Raw genomic sequence first — 25,766 nt, 5'->3', positions numbered from 1 at the left:
CCAGGGGATCTCTCAGACCCAGGGATCAGACCTGTGGCTCCTGCATTGCAGGCAGGTTCTTTACCACTGAGCCACGGGGAGGCCCTGATTGTCAATGGGAATGACCCAAAGACTATAAGAAAAGAGCTTCTAAAACTAAAGGAACCGGAATGAATCGGGTAGGAAGGATGGGGATGCGGTACGGTCACGACCCACACCCCCGGGTGAGCAGCCCACGAACAGGATAATTACTCATGTAGACGTTTGCTCCAGGGCTTTGAGGGCCAGCACAGCTTACTCCTGGGAGAGGCAGAGGGCTGAAGGAAATAGTTGAGTCGCTCAGTCGTGTCCACCTCTTTTGCTACCCCATGGATTTTAGCCCGCCAGGCTCCTTTATCCAAGGGATTCTCTAGGCAAGAATACCGGGTGGGTTGCCATTTCCTCTTCCAGGGGATCTTCCTGATCCAGCGAGTGAACCTGAGTCTCCCGCATTGGCAGGTGGATTGTTTACCTCTGAGCCACCACGGAAGCCCTAGAGGAAACAGACTCCATACTTCAAGGGCACGTACAAAGTCTTACACACTATGAGACTCAGACCAGAAAAGTAATTTGAAAGGAGCCTGAGCCAGACTCACTGGCTATTCTTGAAGGGCCTCAGGGACAGGCAGGAGGCGACTGCGACTGATGCCAGGGTCCCGGATGACGGTGGCAGCCGTGCGGCAAGCCTGAGGTGCTGCGTCCCGTGAGAGTGGGGAGGAGGTGCTGCTGTCTGGGTTTTCACTCTCAGGCTCTGTTAGTTTCACACTGCTGCCGTAACAAGTTACCACACATCAGTGGCTCAGAGCAGCACAAATCCATCATCTCAGATTCAGAGGTCAGAAGTCTGACTTGACCTCGCCAAGCTAAAAATGAGACCTGGCCTCCATGACGACCTAGAGGGGGACGGGATGGGGGAGGGAGACTCGGGACTGACTTGCATTGTCGTGGCATAAACCAACACGACACTGTAAAGCAATTATCCTCCCATTAAATAATAATAAACAAGCCTGCGGTTCCTTTCCTCTTTCTGGAGCTTCCCCCTAGCTTGTTCAGCTGTTGTCAGAATTCAGTGACCTGAGGTTTCAGAGCTGGGCACCCATCTCCTGGCAGGCTGAGAGCTGAAGGCCATTCCCTGCCGCCAGCTGCCCAGGTGGCTGAGGCCCCCCAATCCCCGGGCAGAAGGAGTGGATGGAGTCCCTCTCGTGCTTTGAATTTCTTCTGTTCTTCTTGGTCACCTTTCTCTGACGTTTGCCAGGAAAGGTTCTCTGTTTTTAAGCACTCTGATTACACAGAGCCTGTGCAGATAACCCAGAATAATCTCCCTATTCGAGGTTCCAGGGAGCAGGGCGTGAACATGTTTGGGGGGCGTTACTCAGCTACTCACATCAGCATAGTGGCTGGTGTGTCAGAGAACAACTGTCTCCTTTAATGAATAAAAGAGAAAGCTGAGTGTGCACTCAAAACTGAGCTCTGATACTTTGTCAGTTAGAAGGTAGTCTGTGTTGTATAAAGCTAGGTGTTGGCGGGACAGAAAGGACAGCTTTAGGAAGATGAAAACAGCTTCTGTCTGGTATTTCAGTTCAACAAGGCTCCCAGTCTTGGGAGCACATTCAAATCACTAGTAGCTTTTAGGAAACACCTTTGCCAGATGCTCCACAGATCAGTTAAGGGAGACTGTCGGGGGTGGGGGGAGGGGAGTGCGACTATTAAAAAACCTCCCCAGGTGATGTGGAAGCCCTGCTGAGGTGGTGGAGATACACTGGCTTGGAATTAGCCAGATTTCAGATTCTGTGACCCTCTGTGATGGGCTGAGCTGCGCCCCCCACCCCAATGCATATGTTGAAATCCTCACCCCCAGTATCTCAGCAGGTGGGAGAGTTGGAGACAGGAAAAATAGGAACTTAGTAAGTTAATAAGGAAATTAAGCTAAAACAAGGTCAAAATGAAGCTAATTAAGTGAAGCTAAGGGTAGGGCCCTAATCTAGAATGCCTGGTGTCCTAATAGAAGATGTGGACGCAGCAGACACAGTGACGGAAGAGAGTGTGCGGACGTGGGGGAACACAGCCGTCTACACGCTTCCAGCTAAGAGATCTCAGAAGAAACCAACCCTGCCAACACCTTGACTCTGGATTTCAAGCCTCCAGAACTGTAAGAAAATAAATTTCTCTTCTTTAAGCTACCAAGTCTGAGGCTTTTTGTTAGGGCAGCCCAAGGAGGGCAATATATCCTTTGAAGCATTTAGTGCCTCTCAGTTCAGTTCAGTTGTTGCTCAGTTGTGTCCGACTCTTTGAGACCCCATGGACGGCAGCACACCAGGCCTCCCTGTCCATCATCATCTCCCAGAGTTCACTCAAACTCATGTCCATTGAGTCGGTGATGCCATCCAACCATCTCAGCCTCTTTCATCCCCTTCTCCTCCCGCCTTCAGTCTTTCCCAGCATCAGGGTATTTTCCAATGAGTCAGCTCTTTGCATCAGATGGCCAAACTATTGGAGTTTCAGCTTCAGCATCAGTCCTTCCAAGAACACCCAGGACTGATTTCCTTTAGGATGGACTGGTTGGATCTCCTTGCAGTCCAAGGGACTCTCAAGAGTCTTCTCCAACACCACAGTTCAAAAGCATCAATTCTTCAGTGCTCAGCTTTCCTTATAGTCCAACTCTTATATCTATACATGACCACTGGAAAAACCATAGCCTTGACTAGATGGGCCTTTGTTGGCAAAGTAATGTCTCTGCTTTTGAATATGCTATCTAGGTTGGTCATAACTTTTCTTCCAAGGAGCAATCGTCTTTTAACTTCATGGCTGCAATCACCATCTGCAGTCATTTTGAAGCCCCAAAAAATAAAGTCTGACACTGTTTCCGCTGTTTCCCCATCTCTTTGCCATGAAGTGATGGGACCAGATGCCATGATCTTAGTTTTCTGTATGTTAATCTTTAAGCCAACTTTTTCACTCTCTTCTTTCACTTTCATCAAGAGGTGCTTTAGTTCTTCTTTGCTTTCTGCCATAAGGTGTCATCTGCATATCTGAAGTTATTGATATTTCTCCTGGCAATCTTGATTCCAGCTCGTGCTTCATCCAGCCCGGCATTTGGCATGGCATACTCCTGTGGCTCAGCTGGTAAAGAATCAGCCTATGATGCAGGAGACCTGGGTTTGATCCCTGGGTTGGGAAGATCCCCTGGAGAAGGGAAAGGCTACCCACTCTAGTATTCTGGCCTGGAGAATTCTATGGACTAGCAGACACGACTAAGCGACTTTCACTTACACTTTTCACTTTCACTCTGCATATAAGTTAAATAAGCATGGTGACAATATACAGCTTTGACCTACTCTGTTCCCGATTTGGAACCAGTTTGTTGTTCCATGTCCGGTTCTAACTGTTGCTTCCTGACCTGCATACAGATTTCTCAGGAGGCAGGTGAGGTGGTCTGGTATTCGCATCTCTTTCAGCATTTTCCACAGTTTATTGTGATCCACACAGTCAAAGGCTTTGGCATAGTCAATAAAGCAGAAATAGATGTTTTTCTGGAACTCTCTTGCTTTTTCCATGATCCAGCGGATGTTGGCAATTTGATCTCTGGTTCCTCTGCCTTTTCTAAAACCAGCTTGAACATCTGGAAGTTCATGGTTCATGTACTGCTGAAGCCTGGCTTGGAGAATTTTGAGCATTATTTGCTAGCATGTAAGATGAGTGCAAGTGTGCAGTAGTTTGAACATTCTTTGGTATTGCCTTTCTTTGGGGTTGGAATGAAAACTGACCTTTTCCAGTCCTGTGGCCACTGCTGAGTGTTCCAGATTCGCTGGCACATTGAGGGCAGCACTTTCACATCATCATGTTTGAGTGCAGCCCTTTCCCAGCGTCACAGCATCAATAGCGCCTCTGGTCTCCCTTAATGAGCACGGGCTCTTAGGCTGGGCCTGGCCTTCCCAGCTGTCTCTCCTGAAGCTTCCCATGCTGTTGTGAGTACAGCAGCTCAGTAAGTCCAAACAGCGGGGCCGCGAGCCAGGGGGCTTGTGGTGCCGTCCCGTCTCCAGCGCTGCTCTGTGATCCTGGCGAAGTCACTCAGCACGTCCCCCTCTGTACAATGCCGTCGCCTGTGACTGCTGGGAGAACGTGCAGTGGAAAAACCCCTGCGAGGGGTAGTCTACTAGACGGTGGCCCTCAGCTTTTGTGGCTCCAGGGACCAGTTACACAAAAAAGAGAATTTTTGCATGCCTGGGCAGGGGGGATGGTTTCAGCATGATTCGTGCGTATTACACTTAGTGAGCACTTACTCTCTCATCTGATGCTACCGCTGATCTGACAGGAGGGACCTATCCGTGGCCTGGAGGTTGGGGACCCCTGGCCTAGGATCCCTCCTCAGCCTGCGTGGCTTTGGTTTCGGTGGAGGGTCTGTTGGGTATGTCCTGAAAGAACAGAATGTCACGGGGCAAATCCGTGCACCCTTTGTCTTCTATCAGCTCAGCTGCAACTTTAAAAATTAATTCTAATGGTGTTCTCCTCCAGTGACAGCCTTTTTATTTCACTATTTACTGAATGCCTTGGGCCAACTGGTGAACATCATATTCTAAATAAAACTCAACATTTTCACATAGGATCTTTAAAATATAAACAGATACAGCCCTTTTGGCAAGTAAGGTCCAATTATGGGTGAAAAGCCATTAAAATATTCATATCCTATTATCCATAAATTTCACTTCTGTTACTTCTGAGGGACAGATGCTAAATACAGAAAGAGCTTTGCTAGTACTCACAGGATTTTAAGTAGTGAAAACCCAGCAACAATCTAAATGCCCAGTGAAAGAGGGTAAATAAACAGAAAATGGTACATGCTCCACCACAGACTGTTTGTGAAGCTATCAAAACGATGAAAGATACGTGTATTATGGTGTTTACTTAAGAAAAAAGATGCAGAATATCTAAAGTTTAAAATGCATAAACAACATTTTTTGTTGTGAGTATAGTGAATCAACTATACTCATTAAAATTTTTTTAAAAAATGAAAAATGCATAGAGATACGGTTAAAAGGAAATTAATGATAAAGGCAGAAACTTAGCTGGTGGGGCTATGTGTAATCTCCTCCTTCTTTCTGCTTCTCTGGAGTTTCCGACTTTTTCTCTAACGAGAATAGACTACATTTATCAAGGGGGGAAACTGAAATAGAGATCGTATAAAACAGTCAGCAACAAGCAACAGCGCCAGGGCCACCCGAACCGTTTTGCTGGAGACTCAGCCGCCTCATGGCAGCACGGACGCCGAGCGCCGCCCAGCTCACGACACGCTCTGCTCTGACGCCCTCCCGCCGGCTCGCTTTCCTGGCGTGGGTGTAAAACACCCCAAGGAAGCCCCGGAGCTTCGAGAGGGGCGAGCGAGGAAGCCGCCAAGTGCCGCTTCAGCAGCTTCATCCCGTTCACAAAACACTCTCCTTACTAAGTTAACGGAGAGCTGCCGAGGAGGGTCGCGTTTCCTAAGCCTGCAGTTCGGCTGAGGCGCGCATCACCCTCAGCCCGCTGCGTGCTGCACACCGTGGCCCGGCCTCCGCGGGGAGCCACGCAGCCCCCCACGCAGTTAAGCCGGAGATCCCGGCGCTGACTCTGCCTCCCCTGCCCTCTCCTCACAGCAGCCCTTCAACCCTGTTGCTGAAGACTCCGAATGCCTCCCCATCCGTCTACTTCTCCATGTGGCTGACGCCACCACCCTCTCTCCCTTGAACAACTCGAAGCCAGACACTGCTTCCCTTCTAAATTCATCCTCCCCTCCTTCCACAGTAATGTGTTAGCGTGTCAGTCGCTCAGTCGTGTCCGACTCTTTGTGATCCCGCAGACTGTAGCCCGCCAGGCTCCTCTGTCCATGGAATTCTCCAGGCAAGAGTACTGGAGTGGGTTGCCATGCCCTTCTCCAGAGGATCTTTCTGACCTAGGGATTGAACTTGGGTCTCCTGCATTGCAGGCAGATTCTTTACTGTCTGAGATAGTGTCAGTTGTTCAGTTGTGTCTGAGTCCTTGCAACCCCATGGACTGTAGCCCACCAAGCTCCTCTGTCTGTGGGATTTCCCAGGCAAGAATACTGGAGTGGGTTGCCATTTCTTCCTCCAGGGGATCTTCTAGACCCAGGGATCAAACCTGAGTCTCTTGTGTCCCCTGCGTTGATGGGCAGATTCTCTACAGCTGTGCCACCTGGGCAATCCATGGATTTGATCAATTATGTACTTCAGGTAATTGAAGGATAACTCACTCGGTAAAAAATTAAAAACATTTTTAAGTCTTATGATTATAGGAAATTCAAAAAATTAACTCCCAGGTCAAGCCAGTATGAGCTGAAAAGGGAGACTGGCTCATATGCCCAGACCGAGGGAAAGCAATCTTCCACTCTAGGACTACTGGACCCCGTCCTAAACTTGTACAAAGACTCTTTTTTTCAGCTCTGTCTCTCATCCCAGTCTTTGCATGTTGGCCTATTGTGAGGTAATTCTAATGTTTCTGCCTATCTTCTGAGCAAAGGGTATTAGCAGCTATGTTCAAGGATGTTTCCAAAACTGCTCTGAGGCATGGAGCAGATTTGCTTGCATTCTAGGATTTAGCAACGGTGCCCGAGGTATGACACAAAACTCATAAGAAAAAATTAGGTATATTGAAGTCCACCAGAATTTAAAACTTTGGTGCATCAGAGGACATTATCAAAGGACAACATGCAAAGTAGGAGAAAATATTTGCAAATAATATATATGATAAGTGCCTAGTGATTAGGGTCCTATATCTAGAATATCTTTATTTTCTTGGGTTCCAAAATCATTGCAGACAGTGACTGCAGTCATGAAATTAAAAGACGCTTCCTCCTTGGAAGAAAAGCTATGATAAACCTAGACAGTGTATTAAAAAGCAGAGACATCACTTTGCTGACAAAGATCCGTATAGTCAAAGCTATGGTTTTTCCAGTAGTTTTGTATGAATGTGAGAGTTGGACCATAAAGAATGCTGAGCACCGAAGAATTGATGCTTTCGAATTGTGCTAGAGAAGAGTCTTGAGAGTCCTTTAGACACAAGAAGATCAAACCAGTCAACCTTAAAGGAAATGAACCCTGAAAACTCATTGGAAGGACTGATGCTGAAGCTGAAACTCCAATACTTTGGCCACCTGATGTGAAGAACTGACTCATTTGAAAAGACCCTGATGCTGGGAAAGGTTGAAGGCGGAAGAAGGGAACGACAGAGGATGAGATGGTTGGATGGCATTAAGTGTGAGATTAATGGACATTAAGTATGAGCAAACTCCAGGAGATAGTGAAGGATGGTGAAGCCTGGTGTGCCGCAGTTCACAGGGTCACAAAGAGTCAGACACAACTGAGTGACTGAGCAAGCAAGCAAGCAAGCAAGATGGCTGTTAATAAAACGGAAAATAACAAGTGTTGGTGAGGATATGGAGAAACTGGAACCCTTGACATTTCTGGTGGGATAGAAAATGTTGCAGCTGCTGTGGAAAACAGCACGGAGGTTCTTCAAAAAAATTAAACATAGAATTATCAGATGAGCCAGCAATTCCACTCCTCAATTTACACCTCAAACACTGAAAACTAGTGCTCAAATATGTATATACAGAGGTTTATAGCAGCAGTATGTAGGAAAGCGAAACGGTGGTGACTACCCAAATGCCCATCAACTGCGGAGCACTGATACATGCCGCAATGTGCATGAACCACTAAAACGTTATGTTCAATCAAAGAAGCTAGACCCCAAAGGCAACGGTATCAAATGACTGTCTTTATATGAGCTGTCCTGGTTAAAGTCACAGAGGCAGCAAGCAGACGGGTGGTCGCCAGGAGCTGAGGGGTGCGGCGGAAAGAGGGCGGCTCTTAAAGGCTGTGGAGTTGTTCTCCAGGGCGATGGAGATGTCCCAGGACGAGACACAGGTGTCGGTGGCAGGAATGTGGTGAACGAATTAAAGGACCCTGAACTGAACACTTTAAAAAAGGCAGATCTGAGGGACTCCCCTGGTGGTCTAGTGGTTAAGAGTCTGCTTGCCAATGCAGGGGAATGGGTTTGATCCCAGGTCTGGGAAGATGCCACCTGCCATAGGCCACAACTTCAGAAGGACCTACAGCCGGGGCCCCGCACCCAGAGGAAGCGCTGCAGCCGGAGCCCACGCGCCGCGACTGGAGAGAGCCCACCCGCAGCAGCGGACACCCAGTGTAGCGTAATGCAGCCAGAGCCCACGCGCCGCGACTGGAGAGAACCCACCCGCAGCATCGGAGACCCAGCGTAGCATAAATAAAATAATTTTTTTTTCAAGAAGGTGAATTTTATGCCGGGGCAATTTCATCACACACACAAAAATAAAGCTAAGTTTCCCTGTGGGAAAAATGCTGAGCACATTTGCTTGCAGCTCCTTTTGGACGAGGGATTTCCTGTACTCGGGGTCCTCGGCTGTGACACAGGTCTCCAAGAGCACCGTTCCCCCAGCCGGCGGTGCTCGGCTCCCCTGGGATGGGAGAAGCCAGCGGACCACACGAAGATGGGGCTTGAGCTGCTGCTGTGCTGAAATGAGCTGTTCACTCAGGCTGCTTGCTGCCTTGCCAGCAGAGTCCAGGCAAGTGCCGTGGATTGATGATCAAGGGGCAAGAAGGCTTCTGGAGCTTGTCCCCAAGGGTACCATGTGCCGTGGCAATGAGATGGCAGTGCCAGGTGCCAGGCACACCCCAGGCTTGCTTTCACCCCCGTAACGCCAAGAAGACATTTGGGCAAAGCAAGCGCCAAATACTTGAGGACTTAGTGACGCCTATTCCTAGAGAATATAGGTTTCAGAGCAGGCTTCAGAAAACATCAGCAGGCTATTGACTGGGAAGGGGAATGTCTTTGAGTGTCTTATACTTTGATTTGCTTGGTGGTTACAAGGCTATCATATCTGTGAAGAAGAATGCAATCAATAAATGTAGGAATTCATCAAGGTGGATACTTAAGATTTAAACATTTGACTGCACCTGTGTTACAACTTGTTAAAAAATTGTGGTCCAGGGAGAGGCAAGCATAGAACAATATGCTTGGAATCCTTTCATTCAAATAAATTTAAAATAATCAAGCAAACACAGAAACAAAAGATCCTCTGCAGCACAGTAAACATAGCCTCAGGGAAGACTCTTCGACGACGTGTGCGATGGATGTGCAGACAGCTGTGGTGCCTGATCCTGGCGGGTGAAAACCCGGCTGAAGAGGCTTTCATGACCACCAGTGGCTGGGGACCATCCAGCCCAACGCCAAAGAACGCTCAAACTACCGCACAATTGCACTCATCTCACACGCTAGTAAAGTCATGCTCAAAATTCTCCAAGCCAGGCTTCAACAGTACGTGAACAGTGAACTTCCAGATGTTCAACCTGGATTTAGAAAAGGCAGAGGAGCCAGAGATCAAATTGCCAACATCCGTTGGATTATCGAAAAAGCAAGAGAGTTCCAGAAAAACATCTATTTCTGCTTTATTGACTATGCCAAAGCTTTTGACTGTGTGGATCACCACAAACTGTGGAAAATTCTTAAAGGGATGGGAATACCAGACCACCTGACCTGCCTCTTGAGAAACCTATATGCAGGTCAAGAAGCAACAGTTAGAACTGGACATGGAACAACAGACTGGTTCCAAATAGGGAAAGGAGTACGTCAAGGCTGTGTATTGTCATCCTGCTTATATAACTTATATGCAGAGTACATCATGAGAAACGCTGGGCTGGAAGAAGCACAAGCTGGAATCAAGATTGCTGGGAGAAATATCAATAACCTCAGATATGCAGATGACACCACCCTTATGGCAGAAAGCGAAGAAGAACTAAAGAGCCTCTTGATGAAAGTGAAAGAGGAGAGTGAAAAAGTTGGCTTAAAGCTCAACATTCAGAAAACGAAGATCATGGCATCTGGTCCCATCACTTCATGGCAAATAGATGGGGAAACAGTGGAAACAGTGGCAGACTTTATTTTTTGGCCTCCAAAATCACTGCAGATGGTGATTGAAGCCACAAAATTAAAAGACGCTTACTCCTTGGAAGGAAAGTTATGACCAACCTAGATAGCATATTAAAAAGCAGAGACATTACTTTGCCAGCAAAGTCCATCTAGTAAAAGCGATGGTTTTTCCAGTAGTCATGTATGGATGTGAGAGTTGGACTGTGAAGAAAGCTGAGTGCTGAAGAATTGATGCTTTTGAACTGTGGTGTTGGAGAAAACTCTTGAGAGTCCCTTGGACGGCAAGGAGAGCCAACCAGTCCATCCTAAAGGAAATCAGTCCTGAATATTCATTGGAAGGACTGATGTTGAAGCTGAAACTCCAATACTTAGGCCACCTGATGCAAAGAACTGACTCATTGGAAAAGACCCTGATGCTGGTCAAGATTGAGAGTTAGACTGAGGCAGGAGAAGAAGGGGCAACAGAGGCTGAGATGGTTGGATGGCATCACCGACTCAATGAACATGAGTTTGAGTAAACACCAGAAGTTGGTGATGGACAGGGAGGTCTAGCGTGCTGCAGTCCATGGGGTCGTAGAGAGTCAGACACGACTGAGCGACTGAAGTGAACTGGGGACCACCCATGGAGAATGTGATTTAATTGGCCCTGGGGGAGAAGACGATTTTGTAGCTCTCTAGGTGGTTCTATGGGGGGTGGGGGGTGGGGTGGACCAACTAGGGCCTGAGAGCTACATTCGCCTGCAGACTATTTTTAACAAATGAAGTGTTACTAGAACATAGCCACGCACACACGTGTTTATTCATGTAGCGGCTTTCACGTGACAATGGAGAAGGCGAGCCCCGGGGGCCGCATAGACTAAACACTCTTTCACTGGCCCTTTACAGAAAAGGTCCGCTAATCCTGACATCCGATCAGGACTGCACGTTTGAACCACCTGGGGGAGTTTACAAACCGCTCACATGTTCACCTCCACCTGCAACCTCCTGCAGCCCTGTCTTCAGGCAGGGGTCGTGCGCCTGATGTCTTTGTAAAGTCCAGGAGATTTTCACGAGGAACCCTGAGTTCCAAACCGGTCCCTTGGGGCTGATGCAGTTCCCAGTGGAGCCCAAAGTCTGGCAGCAGTGGGCTGGCTCCCCAGCATCATCTGAGGAACTTGGACTCAGATCCCCAGCTGTTACCTTTCAGAAACTCTGAGTCAGTCAGTCTCGGGGAGACCCCATCGGCTGCTGTTATTAAAACACTAACAAGCCAACAAAAGTCCCCCTAACTCCTCCCTGTGTTTGGGAATGCTGACATCCAGAGGCCAAAACAAGACCAGACTCCAGCCCAGAGCAAACATTTCAAAGGCACTGTTCTCCCTCGACGCTGGCGTGGGCGCCTGCTTAGTGAGAGGCCAGTGATTTTGATCTGATTTTGGCTTTAAGTGCAGGTGAGAGATTGGGCTCTGCCCAGGCTGCATTCAGGGGCCCCCAAAAGTCTCTGCTCTGACAGTAAGTGATCAGAGTGGGGGGGTGGTGAGCAGCTCCATCAGAGACAAGGGTCGCCCAGCAGCAGAAGGCGCTGGGGGCTGCTCCCAAGTGAGGCCAGTGCCCATCGAACAGTGAAGTCCCTCGGGACGGTCAGGGCCATCTGCTTCCAGATGAGAAACCAGCAACTATTCCTCACTCTCAGGATGACTCGCAAGACTATCCTCAGAGTCAGAAGCATACACCTCCCGGTGGTGGAGACGCAAGTGAAAAAAAATGTTGGTTGCTCAGTTGGACTTTTTTCGACCCCATGGACTCTAGCCCTCCAGGCTCCTTGGTGTGTGGGATTTCCCAGGCAAGAACACCGGGCTACCATTCCCTTCTACAGGGGATCTTTCTGACCCAGGAATCGAACCTGGGTCTCCTGCATTGCAGGCAGATTCTTCACCACTGAGCCACCAGGGGAGCCACTGAATCAGGCCCAAGCAGCCAGAATGAAACCAGCGTGGCACAACCACGGGGCCCCACCTGGGAGTGAGCCACAGTGCTCGTGCGAGAGCGGCGATAAGCGTGCGTGGCTTTCCCTCTGCCCCAGGCCCTCTCGACCCCACCGCATCTGGGGAGGAATTTGAGACTTACCCAAGAGTTGCAGAGGTGATACAGAAAATTCGTCTAGCCCCTCACCTAGTTTTCCTTGATGTAAAAATGTAACATTACTGTGATACATTTGCCAAATCTAAAAAACCAACATTACTGTTCACTGAACTCGACTCATTTGGATTTCACCGATCACCAATTTTTCCACCATCTTTTTCTTCTGTCCCAAGATCCAATCTAAACTGGCCTCGACTCATCACGTCTCCATTGCCCTCTTCCATGATCATTTTTAAATATTCTAATTGACCCAGTTGATGCTTTGCCCTTAAAAACATTTTTTGTTCTGTCTTTAAGTATATGTATATTTTAATCTGGGCTTCCCAGGTGATAAAAGAAATTTCCCTGACAATGCAGGATACACACAAGAATTGAGTTCTATCCCTGGGTCCTGAAGATCCTCTGGAGGAGGAAACGGCAACCCACTCCAATATTCTTGCCTGGAGGATCCCCTGGACAGAGGAGCCTGGCGGACTACAGTCCATGAGGCCACAAGAAAGTCAGACACAACTGAGCACACACATATATTTTAATCTGAATTTTACCAACACTGAAGAAATGTCATTGAGAAAGTGTTTTTCTCAATGAATTCTACCATAAACCATTTTAATCCCTCAACAATTTTTCCATTTTGTGCAGTTAAACATTACCTTCTTTTTTTCTATTAAATTTTTTCTTTCAACGGGATTTTTTCCTACTAAAAATATTACCAAAAAATATGGGTCTTCAGTTACCTCTGTCTGTATGAATGCTCTCAGTCAAACCTTGTGATAATCTGAGTTTTCTTTTTTACTCCAATTACTCCAACAGCAATTTCCTGGGTCAAAATCTCCATATCCAGATTGTTCCAAGATTGATTCCTCTGGTTTAAAAAAAATCAATTTTTATTTTTTAAATGAGGTATAATTGACATACATGATATTCCTTTCAGGTGTATGACATAATGGCTCAGTATTTGTAATGCATTAAATATAATCTTTCTCAAGATTGCTTTGGCTCTTTGAGGTCTTATGTAGTTCCATATAAATATTAGGATTGTTTTTTATATTTCTATGAAAAATGCCATTGAGGGACCCCCCGGTGGCCCAGTGGCTAAGACGCTGCGCTCCCAGTGCAGGGGGCCTGGGTTCAATCCCTGGTCCAGGAACTAGACCCCACATGCTGCAATTAAAATATCCCTTGAGCAGCCAAATAAATAATAATAATAAAAAATTAAAAAAAAAGAAAAATGCCATTGAGAAAAAAATCAATTTTAAACGTGGATGTTTCCTTCTCCTGGTTTTATTTTCTGTGAGTTTTTCTATTTTACCTAATTTTTCCCAGTTAAATTGTTGTACTTTTCAAAATTATGAATAAATGTACATTCATGAGTTTCTCATCTGTGACGTTTTATTATATTGGGTGTTAACTGTTGCCAGTTTCATTTTGCATTAGCTATTTCTCCTAGTAACATTTACTGATAACTTGGGTAAAAACAGATACTTTGTATTTTCTTGGTAAGCCATGGAAGAAAGGAGCAGTTCTCAGATATTCTAGGAACGCCCTGCTGCCCAGAAGGAACCTATGGTATTGCCCATCCAGCTCTTCTGGACGCTTGCATGGCCTGGCAGAGCAGGAACAAGAGCTAGAGACCTCCCTTGTGGTTCAGTGGACAGGAATCTGTCTGCCAACTCAGGGGACATGGGTTCGATCCCTGGTCCGGGAAGACCACACAGGCCATGGAGCAGCTAAGTCCGTGCACCACAGCTTCTGAACCGGTGCTCCAGGGCCTGCAAGCCGCAACTGCTTAGCCCTTGAGCTGCAACCACTGAAGCCTGTGTGCCTAGAGCCTGTGCTCCGCAAAAAGAGAGGCCACAGCGGTGAGGAGCCTGCCATCGCAGTGAAGAGGGCCCCCTGCCCACCGCAACTAGAGAAAGCGCGGCCAAGAATATCAATTAAAAGGAAAAAAGGACAAGTGGCGGCTCACATGAGTCGCTTCATTTAAAAACGGCGGGAGGGCGGCTCTGACCTTGACGTCCGCACACAGCAGCAGCGTCGTGCCCCCAGGGTGCAGAGGCAGTGCCCCCCTGGAGATCGTAGGGGTGACAGTCTGCGGCACGGAAGATCAGCCAAAGGCCAGTCACAAGGCAAAGCAGGACAAGCAGAGCAGGATCTGGGGCAGACATGGAGGCCGGACGTGGGCTGAGGCAGAGGCGTGGCCAAAGGGAAGGAGTCCTAGTTTTCCTTTTTAAATTATTTATCTGGGCTACACTGGTCTCAGTAGGGGCCTGCACGCGGGATCTAGTTCCCTGGCCAGGGATCGAACCCGGCCCCCTGCATCTGGAGCACAGAATCTAAGCCACTGGACCACCAGTAAAGTCCTAAGAAGTCCCAGTCCTTGGGACCAGGGTACAAGGTCAGCCCCAGGGTGGACCCGCTGAACTCCCCTCGCTGGACGCCCACAGGGGAGTGGCCTCTGTTTCAGTATCAGGACCTAGAACAGCAAACCTATGTACGAGGGCGGCAGGGGCTGGGGAGAGCCAGGAAACTTCAGGGCCGGTAATTCATCGGAGGTCAGAGGCCTTATTTAGGGAAAACACACACACACACACACACCCCTCTCCGAAGGTTTACCTGTAACACTCTGGTGGCCACCACCTCCAGTACAGAGGAGGGTGGCTTTACTGCAGCTGAGCCACAGGGGCAGACGCCGCGTCTCTGGGGCAAGAAGGACATGCTGGACCAGAGACAGAGACTCAACGCCTTCTCCAGGGGCTCCCGATGGCTTTTCCCGAAGTAGAGCAGGTCAACAGCTCTCTGCTTGGTCTCAGGACAACAAAAGGAAACATTTCTCAGTGTCTTTCGTGCAGCCCTCTCCCAACAGCAGATTAGAATAAATGAAACCAACAGAAAAAAATGCACAGCTGGGAGATAAAGGCTAACGGGGCTCGTGTGCTCAGTCGTGTCCAACTCTTTGCGACCCCACGCACGTAGCCCGCCAGGCTCCTCTGTCCGTGGGATTTTCCCAGACAAGAACACTGGAGTGGGTTCCCGTTTCCTCTGCCAGTGGATCTTCCCAGCCCAGGGACTGAACCCGTGACTCCTGCGTCTCCTGCTCTGGCAGGCAGATTCTTTACCACTGAGCCACCTGGGAAGCCCCCAGTTGGGCTTGAGTAGTAAATACCAATTCCCTCCCTGCTTTCCCTGGGCTAATTGACTATATATATTCAAGCCACCAAAAAGAGGTCTTCCCGGTATGTGAAATGTAGCATACAGTCAGAAAAAAAGTTGTAAAAGGCTTGAACATCTATGTAACCACCACCCAGTCACGAAATAGAACAGCCTTCCCCAAAGTTTCTGGAGCCAGGGTCTGGTTTCACTGAAGACAATTTTTCCATGGACTGGAGGTGGTGGGGATGGTGTCAGGATGACTCAAGAACATTACTTTTATCCTGCACTATATTTCTATTATTTTTACACCAGCCCCACCTCGGATCATCAGGCATTAGATCCTGGAGGTGGGGAACCCCTGAAATAGAAGATTTCCAAAACCTCCGACGAGTGGATGACTTTCCAACCTCTATCTGATGAACCGGGACAGGTTGCTTTTTTAATTTTTATTTTATGTTGGAATTTAGTTGATTCCAATCTTGTGTTAGTTTTAGGTGTACAGAGAGTGACTTAGGTACATGCATATCTGTTGTTTTCCAGAGTCTTTCCTCGTATAGGTTATTACAGAGCACTGAGCGGCGTTCCCTGTGCTGGGCAGTAGGTCCTGGTTGATTACCTGCTTCATGTACAGTGGTCTATACATGCTAATCCCAGACTCCTGATTAACCCCTCCCCCATGCTTTCTCCTTTGGTAACCATAAGGTTATTTCCTAAGTCTGAATTTACTTCTATTTTATAAAGATAAGTTTATTCGTGTCATTTTTTAGATTCCACATATAAGTGATATCATATGATAGTTGAGGACAGTTTTTGACCTGTGCCACATTTGAGATTTGGATGGAGAATCAGGGCTTTGTTTCACAAAGACCCTCAAGACCCAGAGATGTCAAGAAATGTACTTGGAGGTTTTCAACATGACTGGTTTTAAGGCCAGACTCAGGGAATTAATTATTAAGATGCAGGGGGTTCCTGACTCAAGATGACCAGGTGGGGCTTCCCTGGTGGCCCTATGGCTAAGAGTCTGCACTCCCAATGCAGGGGTTCGATCCCTGGTCAGGGAACTAGGTCCCACACGCCGCAGGTAAGAGTTTGTATGTTGCAAATAAAGACTGAAGATCCCGCGTGCCTCAGCTCAGACCTGGCTCAGCCAAACTGATAATAATAATAAAAATAAAAAAAGGAGACATCCAGGTGAGGCTCTGGGACCTACGTTTTTGACAAGCACTCCAGGAATTTTGATAGCAGGTGGTTCTCAAAGACACCCCATGTTGGAGAGCCAAGCTCTGAACTCACAGAAGCTCAGTGCAAGAAGACACCACGTGGGACTCCCCTGGCGACCCAGGAGTTAGGGCTCTGTGCTTCCACCACAGGAGGCGAGGGCTCGAGCCGTGGTCAAGGAACGAGGATCCGCACACCAGCATAATAAACAAAAAGAGGGGCCTCGTGAGTCCTCTAGGTCCTTGTTACTCAAAGTGCGCTCCCCGTCCAACAGCAGCCGTGGCTCCTGGAAGCCTGATAGGAAGGCAGAATCCTGGGCCCAGCCCAGAGCAGCTGAGTCAGATGCAATAAATGAGGTCCTCCAGGTAACGCGTGCACGTCCGAGTTTCAGCAGCAAATGCTGGGCTCATGAAAGACCGCGTTCTCAGCGGGCCAGTGCTGCCCCACGGGGCGTCCTGGAAGCAGGTCCCTGCATCCTACAGGACAGCCTCTGGAAGCAGGGGGTCCCTGCATCCTACAGGACAGCCAACCCCTTAAAGGGCATCCTGAACCCGGCAGACTTTCAGACATCCTGCTGGATAGTCGTGGGTACAGGAAACCTCTCTGCATTTATCTGAACTTAGAACCTGATTCATGTTGACCGTTTTGGGGGACACTCTGTTTATATGGGGCTTCCCTGGTGGCTCAGTGGTAAAGAATCCTGCAAAGTGGGAGACCTGGGTTCGATCCCTGGGTCGGGAAGATCCCCTGGAGGAGGGCATGGCAACCCACTCCAGTATTCTTGCCTGGAGAATTTCATGGACAGAGAAACCTGGTGGGCTACAGTCCACAGGGTTGCAAAGAGTTGAACACGGCTCAGGGACTGAACAACAGGTTTTTATATACACTGAGATTTCCAGGAATGCAACCATTGTATAAACTGAGGGAAGAGTCAACATTTATTTTTTTAAGTATTACCAGGAGTTCTTCACCATAAGTGATGGTTTACATGCTAGCTCACCTGGGTTAAGGCATGCCTGGACAGCTGGTGAAACAATATTTTTCAGTGTGTTTATGAACATGTGTCTGGAAGACATCAGCACTTGACTCAGCAGACTGAGTAAAGATGGCCCTCACCAAGGCTGGTGGGCATCACCTAATCAGTTGAGGGCCTGGACAGACCAAAAGGCCAACAGAGGAGAAGGTGACCCCCTGCTTGAGGTGAGATGTCCGTCTTCTCCTGCCCTTGGACCCAGAGCTCCTGCTTCTCAGGCTTCGGACCCAGACCGGGATTCACCCCATCCGCCCCTCAATTCTCAAGTCTTAGGACCCAGGCTGAGTTACACCACCAGCTTCCCTGGTTCTCCAGCTTGCAGACAGCAGCATGTGGAACTTCTGAACCCATTTCTATAATAAATCTCCTCTTCTCTCCTCCCTGTTGGTTTCATTGCCTGGAGGACTGGCACATTCCTTCTCAGACAACCCCATCACAGACAATAGTGCGGCCCGTTCCATGTGCCCGCCAGCATGCCTGTAGCTACCAGCCCCTTCAGAGTCAGACCCTAGAGTCGAGTTATTAATATACGTGCAATTTTACTATGAAATATTTTCCTTTATTTGTTCATATTAAAATTAAGTCAGTATACTGTCTTTTGTGAAATTATATGTGTGTTCAGTCATGTCCAATTCTTTGGGACCATGGACTGTAGCCCCCCAGGCTCCTCTGTCCATGGGATTCTCCAGGCAAGAATACTGGAGTGGGTTGCCTTTTCCTCCTCCAGGGGATCTTCCCGACCCAGAGATGGAACCCACGACTCCTGCATCTCCTGCGCTGGCAGGCGGATTCTTTACCACTGCGCCACCTTGGAAGAGTGAAATTATGTGTACTGACGGCTTATTTTATATATACAATTACATTTCAGGACAGCGAAGGAATATTTTATTTTTTAAAGTTTCTTTTCAGTACCATAAGAAAATTTTTGACATAAAAAAAGAAGGAGTTGGATATGACAGAGCTAAGAAGAAATACCCTGACTGAATAGCCTCACCTTTTAGATAAAGGATTGAAACCCAGGGAGATAGAGTGGTCAAGGTCATGGGGTAATTTAGATCAGCAGGACAGGACACCCAAGCCCCGCCCCCCTCCCAGCCCCACCCACCCCTACTTGCCCCCTCCCACCCTCCCTGCCCTTCCCACCCAAGCCCCTCCCACCCCTCCCTGCTCCTCCCACCTCTCCCAGCCCCTCCCACCTCCTCCCACCTAAGCCCCTCCCACCCCCTCCCACCCCCTCCCATCCTTCCAGGACCGGCCTTCAGCAACAGCCCCAGCACCGCCCACTGAGTTTGCCTGGCCTTCAGCAGATGTCCTTCCACTGGAAACCTCTGTCTCTGGCCCGGCTCTTACCAAGGCCCTGGGTAATGACATATAACATCACACAGCTTCACAAGGAAGCACGAAACCTTTGCAAGACTCTCAATTATGATTTTTTTTTTTTTTTAAACGCAGGATCTTTTCCTTGGAGACAAAGAAATTACAAATGACAAAATAAATGGAGCCCCTGTTCCTGGCTCCCTCAAGACACAAATTGCTGCCTGTCCTTGTTTGTTTGAAATTAGACTCAAGGGAACATCAAGAAAAATGACAAGAAGAAAAAAAATAACTTCCTTGATTTTGGAAGGCAATGGATTTTGTTTATAAAGACCCAAAGCTCAGCATCTTATTCAATTCAGTTCTGCTGCTCAGTCGTGTCCGACTCTTTGCGACCCCATGAATCGCAGCACGCCAGGCCTCCCTGTCCATCACCAACTCCTGGAGTCCACCCAAACTCACGTGCATCAAGTCAGTGATGCCATCCAGCCATCTCATCCTCTGTCGTCCCCTTCTCCACCTGCCCCCAATCCCTCCCAGCATCAGGGTCTTTTTCAATGAGTCAGCTTTGCATCAGGTAGCCAAAGTACTGGAGTTTCAGCCCCAGCATCAGTCCCTTCAATGAACACCCAGGGCTGATCTCCTTTAGGATGGACTGGTTGGATTTCCTTGCAGTCCAAGGGACTCTCAAGAGTCTTCTCCAACACCACAGTTCAAAAGCATCAATCCTTAGGCGCTCAGCTTTCTTCACCGACCGACTCTCGCATCTCATTAGCATGCTATTAATAAACTGTCACCCTCAAGGGCAGCCACCCAGGACCGCAGGGTGGGCGGCATCCGGTCTGTGCCCACAGGGTCCGCGCAAGTGGAGGGGCTCGTGAGGCTCAGGCCTTGGTGGTTCTGCCACTTTCTGTATCGTGCATGTGAAACTCAAGGGACAGCTTCTCATTTAACATCCAGCATTTCAGGTAGGGGCTTGAGAGGAGATAAAAGAGGGCAGGGCTCCTGCCGCAGGGTGAGTAACAGAAGCTGGCATGTCCTCAGATTAAGTGAAGGAGGCTGCCATGGTTTCAGACAGAGCTAAGAGAAGGAAAGGTAAGTGTAAAGGGACCCGAAGCAGGAAGGAGCTCGGAGGACTGGAAACACAGAAAGGAAAGCAGGGCAGGTGTGACACAGTGTGGGTGTGACACCGGTGGGTGTGACAGAGGGAGTGTGTGACAGGGCAGGTGTGACACAGTGCAGGTGTGACACAGGTGGGTGTGACACAGGGCAGGTGTGACAGGGCGGGTGTGACACGGGGCGGGTGTGACACGGGGCGGGTGTGACACAGGTGGGTGTGACGGGGCGGGTGTGATGGGGCGGGTGTGACACGGGGCGGGTGTGACACGGGGTGGGTGTGACACGGGGCGGGTGTGACACAGGGTGGGTGTGACGGGGCGGGTGTGACACGGGTGGGTGTGACACGGGGCGGGTGTGACAGGGCGGGTGTGACACGGGGCGGGTGTGACACGGGGCGGGTGTGACACGGGGCGGGTGTGACAGGGCGGGTGTGACACAGGGCGGGTGTGACAGGGCCGGTGTGACAGGGCGGGTGTGACACGGGGCGGGTGTGACAGGGCGGGTGTGACACGGGTGGGTGTGACAGGGCGGGTGTGACACAGGTGGGTGTGACAGGGCGGGTGTGACACGGGGCGGGTGTGACACGGGCGGGTGTGACACGGGGCGGGTGTGACACGGGCGGGTGTGACAGGGCGGGTGTGACACGGGCGGGTGTGACACGGGGCGGGTGTGACACAGGTTGGTGTGACACGGGGCGGGTGTGACACGGGGCGGGTGTGACAGGGCGGGTGTGACACGGGGCGGGTGTGACACGGGCGGGTGTGACACGGGGCGGGTGTGACACAGGTTGGTGTGACACGGGGTGGGTGTGACACGGGGCGGGTGTGACAGGGCGGGTGTGACACGGGGCGGGTGTGACATGGGGCGGGTGTGACACGGCGGGTGTGACGGGGCGGGTGTGACACGGGGCGGGTGTGACACGGGGCGGGTGTGACGGGGCGGGTGTGACACGGGGCGGGTGTGACACGGGGCGGGTGTGACGGGGCGGGTGTGACAGGGCGGGTGTGACACGGGGCGGGTGTGACACGGGGCGGGTGTGACACAGGTGGGTGTGACGGGGCGGGTGTGATGGGGCGGGTGTGACACGGGGCGGGTGTGACACGGGGTGGGTGTGACACGGGGCGGGTGTGACACAGGGTGGGTGTGACGGGGCGGGTGTGACACGGGGCGGGTGTGACAGGGCGGGTGTGACACGGGGCGGGTGTGACACGGGGCGGGTGTGACACGGGGCGGGTGTGACAGGGCGGGTGTGACACAGGGCGGGTGTGACAGGGCCGGTGTGACAGGGCGGGTGTGACACGGGGCGGGTGTGACACAGGTGGGTGTGACACGGGTGGGTGTGACAGGGCGGGTGTGACACAGGTGGGTGTGACAGGGCGGGTGTGACACGGGGCGGGTGTGACACGGGGCGGGTGTGACACGGGGCGGGTGTGACATGGGGCGGGTGTGACACGGCGGGTGTGACACGGGGCGGGTGTGACGGGGCGGGTGTGACACGGGGCGGGTGTGACACGGGGCGGGTGTGACGGGGCGGGTGTGACGGGGCGGGTGTGACACGGGGCGGGTGTGACACGGGGCGGGTGTGACGGGGCGGGTGTGACACGGGGCGGGTGTGACACGGGGCGGGTGTGACACGGGGCGGGTGTGACGGGGCGGGTGTGACACGGCGGGTGTGACACGGGGCGGGTGTGACGGGGCGGGTGTGACACCGGGCGGGTGTGACACGGGGCGGGTGTGACACAGGTGGGTGTGACAGGGCGGGTGTGACACGGGGCGGGTGAACGTCTCGGGCGTGCGGCCGGCCAGCCCCGTCACCTTGCCGGTTGTTCACAGCGAACGAGCGGGATCGCGCGGCCGCCGAGCTTAGGAGGCAGTGTGCCACAAGGGGAGGCAGGCCCCGGACTCTGCCGCCTTCCTTGCCAAAGGCGGGGGACTCCACCTGACTCAGAGCACCCCGTGAGGACACGCTGCCCGGGAGACGAGCAGAGGACAGCCATCACCGCACGAAACCACGCTGGCAGAACGGCTCAGAGATCACGCCAGGTCTGCAGAGAAGCAGGGCTCCAAGCGGGCGCGCTGGGACCGCCCTGGGGGTGCGGTGGGGAGGGAGGTGGGGGGTTCAGGATGGGGACGCATGCACACCCGCGGCTGATTCATGTCAGTGTAGGGCAAAACCACTACAATTCTGTAAGGTAACTAGCCTCCAATTAAATAAATTAATTAAAAAAATTATTTAAAAGATACGATTATCAAGCAAGTCACAGAGCCCCCAACATGGGGACACGCGTTGGCACAGGGCCATGTGACTTGTCGCCAGCTGGGCGCTTGCTGCGCCAAGACAGAAAACTGGCTTCTGGCACCTCGTTTTTGCAGAAGCTCATCAAAGAGAAGCCTGTAGGGTAATGGATTTGAAAGTCTCTACGGAGAATAAGGTTACTGCCTTAAGGGAAGAAAAGGCCCAAATGACTCAGCTCCTGACACCCAAGAAGAGCGCAGGGAGGCGGCCAAACAGCATGAAAGGGAGAAGGCGCTGACGGGAGGCTTCCGTTTGGCCGTGTCCGAGAGGAAGGCGAGATCAGAAGTCCTGCTAAGAAGAGGGAAAGTGATGCTGAAGGGAAATCGGACGGAGGAGCAGAGCGAGCTGTTAGAAACGGGGAAGCTCGGGGAAGAAAGAGCTTAGGATGACAGCCGGACACGAGCTGACTCCTGGCCAGCGGAAGCGTGCCGAGAGAAAGACCGGGTAGCGCCTAAGGAAGCCGAGAGAACGATCCCAAACGTCCGGGTAAGACCCAAGCTTCCTCTCAGCTAGGGAGCACGGCAGACGAAAACAGAAGTCTTCAAAGGTAGGAGATGCCCTTCAAGGTCTCTCTGGCCCAAGAGAGGGGGAAGAGACACCTTTTTCTCCTTCGGGGTGGGGTGGGGAGTCTAGCTTCCCATATAATTTTCCATCTCCAAAAATACCTGATTTTTCATGGGAAAAACTCCTGGATAAAATAACCCAAGTTGCCATTAAAATTCCCAAAGTGTTAACGAACACAAAATCCCTCAAACTCATAATATTCTGAAGCTTTCCAGTTCGACTGGAAATCTGGAAAACAGAGAGATGAAACAGTGTGGCCTGTGAAGAAAGCACAGCGCCCTCATTGAGAAGCTCCTAAAGGTCCCAGCTCCCCAAGAGCTACACGGAGATAGGCGCGGAATGGAGCGCGGTGGAGGGGGCCCAGGAAAGAACGCGCGGCTCAGTGATTCCAAACACCAGGACCAGGGCGGGGGAGGCAACGTCCTGAAGGCAGCTGGGTAAGGTCAGGGTCAGGGTCATGGCTTCTGGGGTCTGAACATCCAAGACTGATCCCTGCCTTTGGCATCAGGCTTTGAACACATGCAGCATATTGAAAAGCAGAGACATTACTTTGCCAACAAAGGTCTGTCTAGTCAAGGCTATGGTTTTTCCAGTGGTCATGTATGGATGTGAGAGTTGGACTGTAAAGAAAGCTGAGCGCCGAAGAATTGATGCTTTTGAACTGTGGTGTTGGAGAAGACTCTTGGGAGTCCCTTGGACTGCAAGGAGATCCAACCAGTCCATCCTACAGGAAATCAGTCCTGAATATTCATTGGAAGGACTGATGCTGAAGCTGAAACTCCAGTACTTTGGCCACCTCATGCAAAGAGTTGACTCATTGGAAAAGACTCTGATGCTGGGAGGGATTGGGAGCAGGAGGAGAAGGGGACGACAGAGGATGAGATGGCTGGATGGCATCACTGACTCAATGGATGTGAGTCTGAGTGAACTCCAGGAGTCGGTGATGGACAGGGAGGCCTGGCGTGCTGTGATTCATGGGGTCGCAAAGAGTCGCACACAACTGAGTGACTGAACTAAACTGATCTGAGGAGTCTCACTTAACCCCTCAAAGCCTCAGCTTTCTCTCGTCTGTAAGTGAAGATACTCCAGTAAGTAGAAGGGCTGTGTGCTGAGTCTGGCATCCAACGAGCTTCCTCTACCATGGTCGGTTACAGTCAGCCTTCCCAGGTGGCGCTCGTGGTAAAGAACCGTCTGCCAGTGCAGGAGATGTAGGAGACGCGGTTTCGATCCCTGGGTCCGGAAGATCCCCTGGAGAAGGAAATGGTAACCCACTCCACTATTCTTGCCTGGACAGAGGAACTTGACAGGCTACAGTCCACGGTGTCGCAAAGAGTCGGACACGACTGAGTGACTCAGCACACACATGTACCACACCACACATATTCATCTCCACGAATGTCTCCATCTTCAACCAGAACTAACGGAGCGCCCACGTATCTGCAGAGGAGTCCACCTCAGTGAGCCGTTCCTGAAGGTGAGACCCTGCCCTCCTGTGTCAAGACTGGGTTTGCTATACAAAGAACAAGACACCCTCACGGGGGCCACTGACCCAGACAAGCTTTCAGAGAGGAGACACCCTGGGACGTAGAATGACGATTTAAGAAATAGCGTCCCCTGCCCATTTTGTACTGGGAGTGAGTTCAGTGAAAAGCATGGTTCTCAACCCCTTGCCCAGGTCATTCTTTATTCCTCTGCACAATTCTGTGAGTGGTGATTATTATCACCCCCATACTCCAGGGGCTTCCCAGGTGGTGCAGTGGTAAAAGAATCCGCCTGCCAAAGCAAAAGACGTGGGTTTGGTCCCTGAGTTGGGAAGATCCCCTGGAGAAGGAAATGGTAACCCACTCCAGTCTTCTTGCCTGGAGAATCCCATGGACAGAGGAGCCCGACAGTCCATGGGTCAGAGAATCAGACACGACTGAGCAACTAAGCGCGCCATGTTACAGACAGAGAAACTATTTTAAGATACGGTAGAGGGAAGCACCTTGCAACGGGCAAATCCACCAATAAGCTCAGCTCACCTAGTTGTAAAGGATTCAGAGGCATCTTCGTGAGTCAAACAGCTACCCTAAGATGCAAAGACAGTTTTTGAAAACTGTTTATACGGGAGTATAGCCAATTAACAATGTTTTGATAGTTTCAGGCAGACGGCAAAGGGACTCGGCCAAACACAAATACAATTTTATAAGTAGCAGATCTTCGGAATATGTTTCAAAATCATTCCACTATTTCATGTGAACAAGTCAAAGCTACAAAAATAACCACTGCTAATTGGATAAAATTACTGTTTTCCTTTGTTCAAAGCACTGCTTCACACTTAGAGGCCTGCCTAATAGATGTGGGGCCGATTAGGCCTTGTCTCCTGTGAGGGAGGCAATTTTCTCTCCAGGAAGTAGAAAGTCCTTGTGTCCTGGAGGCTCCAGGAAAGTGGCTTACTAAGTGTAGCTTCATTATGCAGAATCTACTTCCAGCTCAGACTCCATGAGGGTCAAATACCACTGAGCTTCGAGAGAGGGCCCATGACAAAAAATTAGGCCTCACCCATGACACCTATTCTGGGGTTCTGGGAGTGCAAAGTGGATTCACCCCCTTGCAGCAGGGTTCCGACATGGATCCCTTTCTAGTTTCATTCTTTTTTCCCTTCTTTCCCTACGGCCCGGTCCCTATTTATCCAGGTGGAGATCATCTACATGGTTTGTATCAAAGCGGGAGGCATGCCAAAGCCAAATACACACAGTTCAGGGGCTGTTTACACTGCTTGCCTCCCCTAGAAGGAGGAATTTTGCTGGTCTGGTAGGACGGAGCGGGTGGTTCGGGGCTTTCTCTGTGAAGCAGATGAAACCCTTCTGAATGATTCCGCAAACACCACGCCCAGCCCGGTGTCCACTTTTTCCGGCTCACACAGAGGCTGCCCTTCTGCTCCGGTCGCTCAGGATTTTGCTCTCTGACATCAGTGCCTTTCATCTGCGGCCCTCAAAG

The 25,766-nt window shown here is 50.5% G+C and overlaps 1 protein-coding gene across 1 annotated transcript in view; it reads right to left on the bottom strand.

The window, feature by feature from the left end:
* Window positions 1-25,766, bottom strand: part of KCNK13 (potassium two pore domain channel subfamily K member 13) — a 108,837-nt gene that overhangs the window by 54,603 nt on the left and 28,468 nt on the right. The window lies entirely within an intron of this gene.

The sequence above is a fragment of the Bubalus kerabau genome, chromosome 10, assembly GCF_029407905.1.
Source record: "Bubalus kerabau isolate K-KA32 ecotype Philippines breed swamp buffalo chromosome 10, PCC_UOA_SB_1v2, whole genome shotgun sequence".
In the NCBI taxonomy this organism is placed as follows: Eukaryota; Metazoa; Chordata; class Mammalia; order Artiodactyla; family Bovidae; genus Bubalus; species Bubalus kerabau.
Note: the sequence above shows the minus strand (reverse complement) of the source record. Positions and strands in the feature narration are given on the sequence as shown.